The sequence below is a fragment of the Gobius niger genome (assembly GCF_951799975.1).
Source record: "Gobius niger genome assembly, chromosome: 1".
NCBI classification, from domain to species: domain Eukaryota; kingdom Metazoa; phylum Chordata; class Actinopteri; order Gobiiformes; family Gobiidae; genus Gobius; species Gobius niger.
In genome coordinates, this window is record NC_136852.1 from 68,249,590 (window position 1) to 68,265,205 (window position 15,616).

The window sequence follows — 15,616 nt, forward strand, 5'->3', positions numbered from 1 at the left end:
TAATTTTGGTAGTTTGATTTTGTTTTCATATTATTCATGTTGCATTACTTCAGGGACTGTTGAACAAAAATCCACTTGTTTTTTTCGTACTCCTCTTTGATAAGGAAGACATTCTATTCCAGCTCTTTCAACAGGTGCTCAGATGTTGCCGTTTTTTCTGCACATTTTTGAGCTGTTTTCAGTTCAGTTAGATTTCATTATCCTCAAATGTGATAGACATGTTAAACACACAGAGGATCAAAATCACTTCCATTTTTAAACCGTTGTTTTTGTATAGCTAACACAATATATAGAACATTATTAAACACGGTAGTTAGCAAGAGGCAGAGAGGGGGAAGGGTTCATCCTCCAGACAGCCTGGTGCATGAAGGTGTCCTTCAGTCAGTTGGATCCTGCTCAAATCAAGATTCTAATATGCCTTTTCCCAGATGGAAGAGGCTGGGTGATGGTCGCGGTCTTTCTGAGATTACTCTGTCTGCATTGCTGCATAAAAAAACAAAATGTCAGGCCCGCCCAGATCATTGCTGTTCAGCCAATTCATTTAACGACAAAATTATCTGGAGATTTTGTCATATTGATTTCTTTAAGTACTTTATCTAGTTTTGTTCCGGAAAAAAACTATATACATAAACAAATATATGGCCAAACTCCAATGGGACCCTGCCCTGCAGTTTGAGAACCCCTCCTGTTCCCATACAACCGCAATAATCACTGGTCCTCTTTTGCCTCAATGACATAGTGAGCACATCCACGGAGGTCATGGCGTAAATCAAAGCCAAATAAAACAGCGCTGGATCTCCCTGTAGACAGCCTACCCAAGGGCGAACCGTGCTGGCGCGTGGGCAGCCATACCACTAAATCACTGCTAGCTTAAACCCCGCCTCATCATCAGCAAAAGCGGATGAAGACGGCACTGGAGAGGAATCGATCAACTGTCTGCCCATTGTCAAGCGGCGGGTATTAATTTCCTACTTTGCTTACAGAGATGGAGAGACAATATATAGAACGTTAGTCTCTTTAGTGCCAAAGGCAAAGAGAGAGTTGAGGATAATAAGACAGAAAGTCCATGGCAACTGCGAAATGACAAATGATTATCGTGCAGAGACAGGGGAGAGAAGAGGAGGAAGAAGATTGGCGATAAAGTTTGAGACGGAACACTTGACAATTGGCGCTTTTGGAGAGATGGTGATGGCTAAAGTGCTGATACTGCCTCAAGAGAAGTGTGAGAAGCAAGTCCGTACGAGGGAAGCAAAGATTCACTGCCGCCATCAGTGGGTGCATGGGTTGTCGGTCGGTTATGGACAGGTATAGCTTCAGCTGTCGAAGAATGAATCAAGTTGAAAACTGCTCAGATTCTTGAATTCCCAAACAGAAAATCTGCTGTGCTCCACTACACATTGGTAACCATTTCGTGAACCACAAAAAAGAATCCTCGTGAGTATTGTGCCGTCATTAAAATCACACACATCAAGCCGTTAAAAAGTTATTTGTCACCGGAGCCGACTCACTTCACCATCTGTCAGACTGTGGTGATACAGCCATGAGCCGCGCCAAATCCCTCTCCATCTGACGCTGTGTACCTGCCTCCTGCCCTCTCCTCTCTCCTCCTTTCAGTCTCCCTTTCTCTCTCATGCCCTTCCTTTTCTCTCTCTCTCTCTCTCTCTCCAACTCCGTGGCCGCAGACAGACATTTGTTCCACTTTGACCCCAGATCCAGCAGCCGCTGTGCTTTTCTCTCCAGAACACCTGTGGCTGTCCTGCCTGTGCTGTTCTCACTCCCCAGAGACTGGATGGAGCGGTTGGAAATAAAATCGTCCAGATTCCTGCTCACTTTTCATGTACTCATTGTCAAAGGCAACACACAATTTCCCTGTGTGCACTTGATTTTTTAGAATCTTTATCACCATCTTACAATTTGTTGGTTAGAAAACGCAATATTGATCTAAAACCGCTGAAACCTAAAATATCCGGTAGCTTCACTTATTGATTTTCAAGCGGTCTCACTCTAAACCCTTCACACTCCCCCTCGTCCTCTTCACTGTGCAGCTGTTTCAGTAAAGAGAGGGAAAATGCATAAACCTGTAGCTATAGCAGGGGTTTTGCTTGAGATTGAGAGGTTAGGAGAGCTTTTCCTGGATATGTAGGACCAGGAGGAGCGCTTTGGGAGCTGCCGCTGCTAAGAATAGCCTCTGGGGACGATTCAAAAATTACTATTACTATTATAGATGTGCGAGTGGGTTCAAATACACAGCTCCAGGTACAGTGTGTTTTTGATTAGAAAACAACATTGTCACAGAAGCCCCTTATGAGAGACAACAGGCCCGTTTAGAACCATGAGGCCGTTCTTCTGTGGACCCACCACCTGCAGGAGGAGCCATTAGGGCAGGGGTAGGCAACGTCAGGCCCGGGGGCCAAATCCAGCTCTCCAGCACAGCACCTCTGGCCCTCGAGATGATTTTGAGAAAAACTATTACACACATCAAAGAGTACTTTTAACATTATTAGAGTTAAATGGGAGAAAAAAGATAGAAATACTGTCAATACACCAAATTAGGTCATATATTATGTACAACACTGGCATTTGAAGGAAGTGCACTGGAAAAAGAATAATCGCTTTAAGGAAGAAATGACATAAATCTACTTGAATTAATTAATTTAATAAAATCTAAGGTTTGAGTAGATTTGGTCTGGTCTTAGATGAGATGAAACCTCTAGTAATAGTTATTCTCTTAATTCAGATAATTTTGTGTCATTTCAAGTGAAAAACAATTATTTGATTTCAAGTGGGTTTTATTCTTGTTCCATTGATGCTATAGCATTGGTATCTTGGATTAGTTCAAACCGACTCAAATTCAGCATAGAAGAACTTTAATTTAAGCAATTTAAATCATTTATCTCATTTAAGATGGTCATTTTTCCAGTGTTGTGCTTTACTTTGGGCAAATAATCATCGGCTTCGGCCCTCGGTCTATTTACAATAAAGAAAATTGGCCCTCCGCCAAGAAAACTTGCCTACCCAGGTCCAACAGCTGCCCCCATGACCCGGCAACGGACTTGTGGAAGAAAATGTATGGCTGGCATTGTAACATTGTGGAAAAATGTCTATTTTACATAATACCCATGCCTTTAAGGAGTCAGCCAGAAAGCTATGTTTGTCTGGCTCCTTCTCATCTCCTCAGAGGTACACTTTTTCACCTTTCGCATGTGGTCTCGCGTTGTCTCTGTTACATGTGTGTGCGTGAGTGTGTGTCTCCTCTCCTCCCTCCCTCCCCTCCTCCTCCTCTCTCCCCATCCCTCTATTTGATGGAGACAACTCTCGATTGCAGCAGATAGTCAGACAGCACTAAAGGTGATCCATTCCCCAGTGCCTTAAACAAACTCTCGACTCCATTGGCCCCCACAGTAATGTGACGGCGCTTGACAGAATGACAACAGTAATGACCATAGAGGGGAAAACATAGCCTCTCTCTCACACACGCACACACACACACACACATGTACACAATAATAGCTGACTTATGGCTCATTTGTGACAAGGCTGCACCTCAGAGCCTCGGTCTCGGAGTGATGATGAAAGCGCGGCGCTGACTGATGATGGAGATGAACGGGGGAGGTTAGCCCGCGCCCCGGAGTGTCAAATGTCCACATGTAAGGCGCAGTAAACATAGTTATTTACAGCCGGGATGAGTGAGCACAGAGAGATGGCCCTTTGACACTCGGGAGGACAAGTGCAAATGATGTGGGTGGGGGGGGAAAGGAGCTTGGGTATAAGGACGTGACGGTGTTACAAGTTTGGAATTATCGGTAGCGTTTCACAATCTTATGGGCTTTTATAATTTATCAAGCTGTCAGGAAATAGAATAGGAAGTTGATATCATCACAATATGTATAAGAAAGTCGTTTGCATTGACAATTTAAAATTAGTCCCCTTGTTGTAAGTCATGAGTGAATGATTGAGCAGCTGTCATCTTGATAGTTTTGAATCTATGGCTGTGTCCAGACTATGATTCCTCCAGTTTCATTATTCCATAAATCCAGCTGCCCTATAAACTAATAAGTCTCTCCCTGGAAAAAAAAGACAGTGACAGGTAAGCTCATTTGTACAAAGGAATATCTCGTTCACCACCGTCTCTCTCCTCTCCTCTGCCTTCTCTCTTTTTATTACAGGCGTGTAAATTAATTTGCTCCGTCATTAAGGGGGCGTGCAGCGGTTAGACTTTGCAGTCATAGTTCAGTAGCGCTCCAGTCCTTTGTCACGCTGTCAAACTGAGCGGTGTCAAGGTCGCGCCCGTCTCTGCTGTTCTGGCCGGTACCTCTCCCCTTTTAAACGCCCGATATTATGCTTTTTTCAGACTTTGTGAATATCTTTCGGAGACCTGGCATCTGCACTGGGGGAGTTAAAAAAAAACTATCGGAAAAGTCTCTCAGCTATTATATTTACTCCTCACCAATTGCGTTGGTGTAAACAGTAAACAGCAAGTACTGTATGTACAAGAAGAATGGGGATGTGTAGAAGGGTTTGAGAGCGCCAAGAATGACTCTGGCGTCAAAGCAAGAAGTTCCCAAGTCCCATGTGTTCGAGAATAGAATTATTATGAACTCTGTTGTATAACTATAACCTCGGCTTTTGGATGCCAAATGCTTTGGCTTGCTTGTTAGTATGACATAACCCTCTTTATGTGGAAGCGTCACCAGACTTGAATGATGAGACTGAGGTTAGGGGGGTGCCTGTTTTTCATTGTCCCCTCGGATTACTCAGTTTTCACCAGTGGTGGTCAAATCATTACTTGAGTAAAATTACAGATATGGTAAATGATAAATGGTCTCAACTTATACCCAAAGTGCTTTACATAAAGGAACCACTCACCCATTCACACTCTTATTCAAACACCGGGATTCAAACCCCAACCCTTCTGATCATGCTCCACCATCTGCACCACTCTCGTCCCTGGTCAAGCGTCATTCCACTAAAAGTAAAAGTTTTTACTTTTAATGGAGTGACATTAAAAGTACTGCATGCATATGGGACTTAAAGGGACTATAAGGAGTTTAAAAATGTTAAAACTAAGTATTTTCCTCCCCCTACATGTTCCAGCCATGTCCTCACGTGTAGAATGAGCTCTGACCTGTTCACCACAACTGCCTCTAAAATCCTGCACTGTCACTCAAAATGGTGTTACTTCGGGTCCGAAGTGCCGTCATGCACGAGCTTAATATAGAAGCTGCAGTTACACAAAAGACCTGAGGTTGCAGTAGTGAGCATAAAATGACTAACTTGCATCTAGCTCCTTTAAAGGAGCTATATCATGCTATTTTAGCCATTCCAAAGTTAAGTATAGGCATTTATATGATATATTGTACCTCTACCATTATGGAGCACTCATTTTTGTGATAAATATAAGTGTTTTCTGGAGGTATTTTTCGAACCCGGAAGACACAACGCTTCGATTCAGTTAACTCCGCCCCCTCTCTCAGCGCATACAACTTTACCGTAATATAAATAAACAACAATAAGTGAAGTCACTTCACGATGCAGTTATACGGAGTTGACATCTGTAACACAGCTTCATAAATGGCTAACACACATGCTAATATGCTAACACACAAGCTAACCCGCGTTTGGATTGACTCACCGCTCTGGTCCATCGCTGTTTACATTATGGGACTCGCGTTGGTTATAAAAGTTAATCCACTTTGGTTCTGGCGAAGGTTCACCAAACATCCATCAGAGACAGTCACAGAAAAACACAATTTTGGCTGATAGTCGCTGAATCCCGGAGAAAAAAACAGCTAGACGAGTGGCCTCTTCTTGAAAAGGGTTGAATATAAACTCCTCGTCCTCGTAGCCAAACGCGCTTCTTTTTCTCCGTGACATGATCGTTAGTTAAGAATAAAGAACAGATGTGTCAAGAGTAGGTAACGAGCTCCATCTTCACAGCTGCAGCGTAAACATGACTGATCTGTTCAGACGCGATGTGTTTGTTTTGGCCACAGCTGACCTGGAAGCACCTCGGGCACTTCCTTTTTTTTTTTTTTTTTTTTTTTTTTTTTTACTCTTTGTTTCTTTCTTACGACAGAAATAATGAAAACGCTGTTTTACAAATTAAAATCAGGCCGTAAGCATAGAATTAAGACATTACATTACAGACGTCGAGCACTTCCGTTCCGCTGTTACGACACAACTGAACACTCAGTCGTTCACCAGGAGAGGGAGGAGCAGCTGCTCAGAGAGCAGGATTCAGGAGGATTACTGGGAGCTGCGTGAATGAAGCCACAAGCCACTCTGGGGGTGTTTTTGATGAGGAAATAGCATAACAACATGGCTAAAATCACCAAAAAGTCGATTTTGCATGATATAGGACCTTTAAAACAGACCTAAAAGCATTATATGGGAGCCTTAGTATTATTTTTTTATGTTTTATCATTTGTATAGAAATACAAAGTACAGTTACAGTTACAAAACATGATGGTTATAAAACAACCCTCCCCGAATCCAATACCTGTATACGGCAACACGACAGGGACAAACCTCCTTCCTCTTTGTGACTCAATTCATTGACTGTACTTCTGCACAGCACCACCTACTGTTCTGGAGTGTGCATTTTAAGGCTTTTAACATAAGCAAAGCACGTGGTCAATTTCACTTTTCAGGAACAGGAGCATTGTGTGTCCATGTAACAGAAAAAACCCTCGATGGAATCAAAGCCATCGAGGGTGTTTTGTAACATGCGAGGAGCATGCGGAGTAGCCGAGTTGACGGGGCCGTTTGTCTTGTGGTCTATTTCTCCTCATGTCAGCTCCTTCATGTCAGCCATGGACAGTTTTAGCCGGACCCCGGGCTGACTCAGCTGTGGAGCAGCCCGGGCCTGTCTCAAAAACCGAGGCGCTGGTGGCCGTGGGCCAGCGGATAGAGCAAACTATAGAGCTCTGCCAAGCCCACAGTAAATGAGGACCGGACTGATGGACCGATGGCGTCACTGTAGTGTCCTCTATATCAGGGGTCTCCAGCCTATTATTTCCCCATGAGTCACTTTTACAAAACAAAAATGGCAGAGAGACAGAGTTAGGTTTTACAATCATTTGGCGCGCAATGTATAAATGTGTTGATTACCTTCTTGACACCTTAAAATTTGCACCTCAGAGCAGCATCTATATTTCTTCTTTTATTTTTGTCAGTAATTTTCAGTAATTTACAGGGATATCTTTTTTTTTTCCAATTCCCCGCAGTGTCTCGCCTTAAATTTATAGCATTTGATCCCGAACACTGCGGCGATTCATCTTCTACATCTCTCATTGAAATCCCGTTCTTTCTCACCTATATCCTCATCCCCACCTCTCCATCACTCCCCCCCACCCCCCTTTTCAATCATCTCCTCTCGCCAATGTCCTTTCCCAGTCGTCCCCTTGCGTCCCCGTTCCTTGATCCCCTGCCCATTTACTCCCCCCCCGTTCCCTCCACACTTTCGTATAGTGCTTCTATTCCCCCCCCCTCCAAGCGTGGCTGGACTTTTTGCCTGCCTTGCCCTCTCCCCCGTCTTCCCCCCGCGCCCCTCCCCCTCCCCGGCCTTAATGCAATGCCCCCAGTGTGACATTTAATCCAAGTAAACTGGTGCTATTGCCCAAAGAGCCCCCCATATCCATCAGCAGGGACCAAGTACATTCCATTAATGGCAATTTGACATTTACTTTTAGACCCGCGCAGATGTTTTTGCATCGACAACACGGCTTGGAAATTGCAGTGGTGAGGCTCTTTGCTCTTCCAAAACAACCCACATAAGCACTCAAACAGCATGGTACACGTTGCACGGAAATGTCAGGTTTTTATTGGGATGTAAAATGACATATGTCGGAGTATGGGCAGGCATTCTGAGTGCGGAAATATAGCTGTTGTCAAAACAAAAGATTGCGTCGGCAGCCCAAGTTTTGAAAAAAACACAAAAGAAGTTTTTTAATTGAATTTAATTACTTTTTGCAGAATCGTTCAGTTGAAGCCACAAAGAAGCCTCTCCATGTTTAAGCTAGCAGTATATTTCAAAGCGTAAACCTTTAGGTTCAAACTGGCTTGTTTTGGGAGAGTGCAGTAGGGGCGTGACATTGTCTGTGTGTATCTACATACTGGGTAAACACCAGTTGTGTTGGATGGACGCCACAAAGATTTTAGCAGACGAGCTGAACCGTGGACGTTACAACGAACATGTTTGGAAGTACTTCTGCAAAGTGGATTCATTAATCACGGATTACGTGGCGCCGCTTCCTCACGAAGAGCCTTTATAGCAAAGCAGCGACAGCAGGACAGAGACGCTGCTTTGCAGTATGGCTTTTCTAAATGAGATGTAAATGAGCCTCATTGTCACTCCCAGAGAGGTGAGAACAGCCCAAAAGTTTAGAGGCCTATTCTTCTCTCTAACATATTTCCAGTTCCTACGTTCAACTTGCCACATCTTCTGCAAATATGATCAGATTTCCATGTGTTACACATTGTTGGAAACTTTAAAGACTACACTTTCACAAGCTATGTCCCGCTCAAAATGCCACAAAACTGAGTTGTGTCACATATTATTGTTCACATAACAACTGTTTACCAGTCGTGACCGGGTCGCTTACAAAGTTGTTTCACAGCCCTTTTCTCGACTTTTTATTTTATTTAGCTAATGTTAATATCTCACGGACAATGTTTGCTTTTATCTTTTAATATGGTGGATTTCCAAGGTTGTATAAAATTAATTCCATTCCCTCGCAAACTCTCCATGCAAGACTGCTAAAACATGCACAAATGAAACCAAACATTATTCATTAGAAATGCTACAACAATTGGCGTTGTCGGCAGGATCTTACATGTGAAAGTCTCAGATAGCGAAAATTATTCATCCCGCCTCTGTTTCTCTGTTTGAATTCAGTTTCAGGGCTGCTCGTTCTTCTGTGATCATCACTGAGAGGATCACACAAGTAAAAAGGGAAATATGAAGAGAAAGAAAAATCTGATTTGCATGATCAATAACATACATTCCAAAGTAGCTTACTACCAAGTGTGGGTAGTGAGAAAAGCGATTTATAGGAATGATGACATATGTGCATTCACTGACAACCTCTTTGTCAGTTTACCCCCACATGTAGCCTGTAAGCTACGCCTGTTCCAGTTGTTATCACATTTGCACACAGATACGACACTCAGCTAAACCAATCGCATGCACCAGGCCGACTCTGCCAAAGTTCCAGCCCTCCGGCAAACCGGCGGAGAGAGTTGAAAAGGCGGCGAGTCAGCAGAAGCAGCGCGCGCACACAGTACACCCCCACACACGCACATCTCCAGCGGCTACTGTTTTATTCATCACTGCAGTGGGGTGGGTGGCCTCAGGATCCGACACCCGCCCACGCCAATAGAGTGTAGCGGCAAAAATATACTTCTTCCATATCAGTGGCTTTTTATGATAATGTAGGTCGGATTTTTTTTCCTAAATATTTTTTCAAAACATTTAGATTGATCTTTCTTAATTGACTTATGTTTCACATTCACCTGCAGTGTCTCACCGACTTCTCCCTGCGTGATGAGACCAAGTGTGTAGTTACCGTTACCTGTTTACCAAGACTAAACACAAATCTTTAGGCGTGCAGAGGAAGTTTAAATAGCCTGAAGCCTAAAAGAGGATTTTTAAATAAAGCTCTGTCTCTCTGGTTGTCCCTACTATGGTCGCTTCAGCGTAAATTGAAATGCATTGGGTATTGATCGCTATCAGGTGGCGGCAGAGGCACTTTTGGAGCGCTGATAAGATGGTGTTTGTTCCTGCGAGTGGAGAATAGGTTGTTTTCAGATTGTAGTCTGTGATCGCGGCATCACATTCTCTGATAGGAGCAGGAGACGGGATTACTGTATTTGTACATTTTCCTTGAAGAAAAATCTTAAATAGAAATGTACTCATGATGATCCAGAATAGTGACAAGGCTATATGTATCCAAGTGTGCCTCAGATCAGCTAATCTTGCCGGTGTCATCTGTCACTCTTTCAACATTTGAAACAAAGATGCACAGACTTCCCTCACCCCAGACACTTTCTTCAGGTTCATTGAGGCAAAGCATTTACCCACCAGATGTGTAACACGTCGGCTCCAGGCTCCCGTGTAAAAAACAAAAACAAAATAGATGATGGCCATGAGGAAGAAGTCTATTATTATCTTAATAACACCATAAATGTTATTGAGAAGCATTATCAATAATAGATATAATATATAATACTCTACTACACAACGCACCAACAACACAAGAAACACAATTGTAATGTTTTTATCACAAACCTTAGAACTGTGTTCCAGTGATGCTCCATCTCAAAGTGAGGTTCAATTTGTGCCAGAGCTGCCAAGTCTCCAACTACCACCGACCACCCGCGCACCACTTCAAGATCACTGAAGTGTTGTCCAAAGACCCAACGACAGTTAGTCGCCAACTTTTTCAATCAGACTTAAAGTACTTGGTCATGCAAGTGGTACTAAACCGTACAAACCTTGATTATCTTTCTAGATCAGACCAGATCTGGCATGAGACAGACTTTTAACCATATGATAATGCTGTGAAAACACACCTGGAGCAGTGTTTTGCCAGCGTGGCCAGCTGGACACTTATTCTTTACAAAGACGTGTAGTCTGGGATTTCTTCGAGTTCCCAATGAGCGTGACAGATGAGCATATTAGAAAAGCTGGATATGACGCAAAAGCGGCATTTGCAACGAGTTTTGTCAACAAGGAAGTTAGTGATCAAATGTGAACGATCTACAAAAACTGAACTATGCAACAGGTCAACACAAATGTGCAACAACTGTGACATGCACGGGACACAAATACTTTCAATAATTGTCAACAACAACAACAAAAAACCTCTTGATGAAGCATAAACATCCACTTTTTCTGAGAGTAATAAAAGATTTGTTGTCGCTCCTCAACCTCTACATTGATCACACAGAAAATCACATGCATTTACATTTAAAGAAAATCTGGTGGTTAATTCTGTCTTCCTGTCATGATAACATGGTCTGTGATTGGATCGATAAAAGAACTGCGAGATATGAGTGGCTGTATATATTCCAGACCTTTTAAACAGAAACAAAAAGCAGCAGGGGCTTCCTGGCCACACCAGTGTTTTGATTAATTTGTGCATGTTTCAGTAATCCTTTACATCTTGTCCTTTTCCCTTGTCAGCACTCAATACACCAGCCCACACTATGATGTACATCGCACAGCCTCTATAGATCCCAAACACCCCCCACGGCCCTACAATAATACAGGCCTTGTACTCGTTGATCTGCCTTTATGTCTAAACAGGTAGAATTGCTGTAGCCTGACAGTAATACAGATTAACGTGTCTGAATAAGCGCATTTACCAAGACATAGGCCAATGAATCGTGAGATGAAATACCCCATACCAACAATTCCGCGGGGCTGTATCTACAGCACGAAGCCGTAAACATTGATTCACTCTTGTCGCTCGATGGGCACGGCATTCCATTTGAGCAGAAATCACTGACCGGTAGATCATTAACAGTGGCCACGGAGCCCTTTTAATTGGGATAATCTGTAACATCAAGGCGCTGCGGACTTTATTGTGGAGTGTGACTGAGCCTGCCCGCTGGGCGCATTCGTGTGAGCTACGCCGCAGTAATAAAAATAAAGCAGAGGAGAACAATTTGCCTTGTCTCGGGCAAATTGGGAGTTCATTATGAAAGTCTGGAAATTGCCCCGACTTGGAAAAGAGGGTGTAAATTCAGATGTTTTGTCCTGAACCTTTTTGGAACCATAATGAAAATTAAGGCTGAGGACATTTTCGAAGCCGGCATTCATTTTCTCAAGGACAAAACTAAAAAGGAAAGGATGACTGTGCAAGTAGCTTTCTAAAAGCAGCCGTACAAAAAGGCTGGTGATGTTTCACACCACGCTGTCTCACAATTGAACCAGTGCATGGAATAGAATATATGCATTAGTTTCATTGCAGACATGACGATGTGTCTTTACCCTGAACGGTCTCGCTTCTCTTCAGACCTGACTTGTAACTTTGTTGGGAACGGGACATCATCAACGCTGCTTTGCTTTGCAGTCAAAAGCTAGGGTTAAATCTACTGAAATCACAGAAATACCATGAGCTATCTGAGCCAAATGCATGTTTCTGCTTTAAGCAAAGCATTATGGAATATTCTCGGCTCTCGGCATGTCCACTGCAGCTAAATAATTCAAGTCCACGACATTCTTAGACTTTTGAAACTTTATGCAGAAAACCGAAAGATGAGAGTGACTACATAACTCGCTTGTGAATTGTTGCTTGGGGCTAATGCTCCGTCCACACCAAACTCGATTTGGGCGTCAAAAACGCGCGTGACGCCCGTTGTTGGACGCCTGTGCTCATTCAAGTCAGACGCTCGTAACCAAGCGTCAAGACGCTCTCGACGCGCGTCAAGAGCGTCGTCGTGGAGCGCGTTGGGAGCCGTTGTCAGTTATCAGTTATCAACATGGATGACATAGAGAGAGTGGCTTGGCTTTTATTGCTTCATAAAGCCAGACGGGCTCGTCGGCGCCGTGTCTGGATTCATGAGATCGTCCGAAGGCGTTCTCAGTTTTGCGAGTTTCACCATTTGCTCCAGGAGCTGCGCTCGGACGAGAGTCTCTTTCCACGGTACTTCCGCCGCTTTTAATCCTGGTGTTTAGATAAAGAAGCACTGATGTGTCTTTCTAAAAAAAAAAAAGTCCCAGAGCGGCTGTAGCTCCGGTTCACAAAGAAGCTACGTCCGTGACTTGCGACTTGTTGACATCTGTGGGGCTGGCGTAGAATCTGCCCCGGTGGCTCAGCTACAACGTACGTCACTATGGGGAGAAAGCTCCTGATTGGTCGACGCTCGCGAATTTCGCCAAAAAGTTCAACATTTCCCAACTCGAGCGTCGGCCGCGCTCGACGCCCTGGAGGCGCGTCAAACGCTCACCAAGCGCGAAAAACCTCAAAACGCGCCGCGGAGGAGGCGCGTGACGCGCTGCGGGACATCTTGATGCCCCCCGGAGGCGTGTCCTCCATGTATTTTAAATGTAAACCTGACGCTTTGGAGGCGCCAAAACGAGTTTGGTGTGGACGGAGCATTACACAAATCAACACATCATCTCACTTCCGTTTCCGAGACAGTTGTGCTCAAGAGTGAAAAGAGCTTCAGACAGTGCAGGGACTTTAACCTGTTTCCACCTCCAAGAATGTCAAGTGAAAACTATCGAAGCATGTAAGACGAACAAGAATTTCCAGTGTAGTCCATTATTATATCATCAGGCCTCATTTCAACAGAGCTGTACGTTCACACATTTTATATGAACAAATCAATGCTAACCTCTGCTACTCTTGTAACTCGCCATCACTCAGTTTACCCTTCAGTGCGAAAAAAAAAAAGGCAAGTCTAGTTCTGCCAGATTGAACTTAGAATGGGAGAGAGACAGACAGAGAGAAGGAGATATGTCAGCGAGAAAGAAAACCAGGCCACACTAAGTTTTTCTTTTTTTTGAAAGCTTCATCCTCTCCTCAAAGAACTCCAGGATCAGACGGATACAAAACACTATGCTATTTTTCTCTTCACACATTGTCAGTTCAAAGGCTTCGCCCCTACACCAATCAAAATATACTCAACAAAAGATACCAAACAAATTCAGTCTCGTGGCTCAGCCGGTGGAATCGCCATCTCTTAAAACAGACTCCAGCTCCAACGAGTTGCCGGTTGAGTCGGGGAACGGTCATGCCTCACGGTCCTGTCAGTAGTCAGGACTACTGTTCACGAGCTAAAAAACACTGCTATAAATATTTAATTACGTGTTATTTTAGGTCAAGAGAGTGGGGAAACGTGGAAATGGTCCGGTGTTGAACTCGGGCTCACCCTTTGGCCCTGGCGTCTGTTCCGATCGGGATGCTGTTTTGTTTCTCCTGCCCTATAGCTTTAGCCCGAGTGAGTCAGCAAGTGTTTATGCCAGGTCTAGAAGCCAGTCTCCTCTTTGTCTATGCGCTCCCTCTCCTTCTGTACGTCTCCTCCTCTCTCCCTGCGCCCATCACATTTTAAACACCGGGAAGAGACAGAACTATGCCAGCGCTCGGGTAGAGCTGAATGCTAATTTCACATTATATATTTTCCCCCCGTGTTCACTGCTCCAGACAAAGAGGAGAAGAGTTGAGGTGGCAAGGCAACAGTGCGTCACTTAGGAAAGGATGCTGGGTCACACGCTAATGCAAAAGTTAAAGATTTTTTTACATTTAGGCACTCGGGAATTGTCTTTCATTGTAGTAGAGATGATAGCGTATCGTCGATTGAACTGGATTGATTGAGGTGATTGTGGATTGTTTGGCCCCTCGTGAGAAGAGGCGAGGGGCTGGAGTTAGAAAAGAGAGCTCGCTTGAGTGTCAGTCAGTCTTGCATATGACTACAAGAACGGAAAGAAGCGGACAATATATGAATTAAATTTGAACAGACTGAGCAGGTGCAATGCCATGACAGATGTCAAGCTGGAAATGTAGTTATTATATAATCATATTACATGCAAAAATGATCTATTTCAGACAACCGATGCTACAGAAGAGGCCACAGCTGGACTGAATGTAGACATACAGTACAATGAAAAGTAATACTGAAGACAACAGCAGTACGAGCGTGTGTGTAATCAATCATTACACGGCCTGAACAATGCCCGCTGGCTGCTCTGCTTTATGACCACGACACTAGAGGCCCCATTGCTCCGCCATTGCTGTAGTAGAACCTCCATTAAGTCGCTAGTCTCCCATTAGAAATCATTACACTTTAGACACGTGAAAAACAACTTTAGAGCCTGGTGCCTCATTTTTCTACAGCTAGATATTGCTCCTGTGATAACGCTGGGTTAGTTACAATTAAAGGGACCAGGTTGGTTTTCGTAAGAAACTTTTGAGAAATCTCGTGCTAATGAGGGCCGGACTGTTAGCGCTGGAGCTGCAGGAGCTACACGTCACACAAGGGCCGAGTCTACAGTGAAGATCCCGCCCTAGTGCCCTTTTTAGGAACATGCTTCGTCAAAGCTGGGGAGGAGGAGCCTGTCAATCCGTCATGATTTCCCCCTCGAACGTGGTCATTGTGGTAAACGGGAAGGAGCGAGGAGGAGGAGTCTATTCTTTTTAACAGTCTATGGTCCTGAATCTAAAAAGTGTAACTAAGCTTAGGAACCCCCTGCTCCTCATCGTTGACCTGGACGTGCCCCATCGTCAGCCATGACACGGAGCATCCACGGGGTGACGAATGGAGCTGTATGCCACCTGTAGCGGAGGAACCTCGGGATGTTCCTCATCAGCCCATAAGGAACTAAGAACAATCCCACAAGCCACTGCGCTGCCTCCCGAAGGTTTCCGAACTCGGCCGATCTCTGCGCGAGTGTGAAAGGATTGACAGTGTTGCTTTCATCAAGCTAAAATGTGAGCTGTGTCCTAAATATATGAAAGTATAAAGCAGGTCATGCAGTGTTAGAGCCACAGCAGCATCTGAAAGTTTTATTAAAGGAAATCTATGAACATATGGCAACATGATGTACTTTTGTTTAATTTTACAAGAACGAAAATTAAGCCACATGGATCATTTGCTACGATCCGCTATG

The 15,616-nt window shown here is 44.1% G+C and overlaps 1 protein-coding gene across 4 annotated transcripts in view; it reads right to left on the reverse strand.

Annotated features, from left to right (window-relative positions):
* grid2 (glutamate receptor, ionotropic, delta 2) overlaps positions 1–15,616 on the reverse strand; it is a 651,170-nt gene that overhangs the window by 581,958 nt on the left and 53,596 nt on the right. The gene's annotated exons all lie outside the window — the stretch shown is intronic.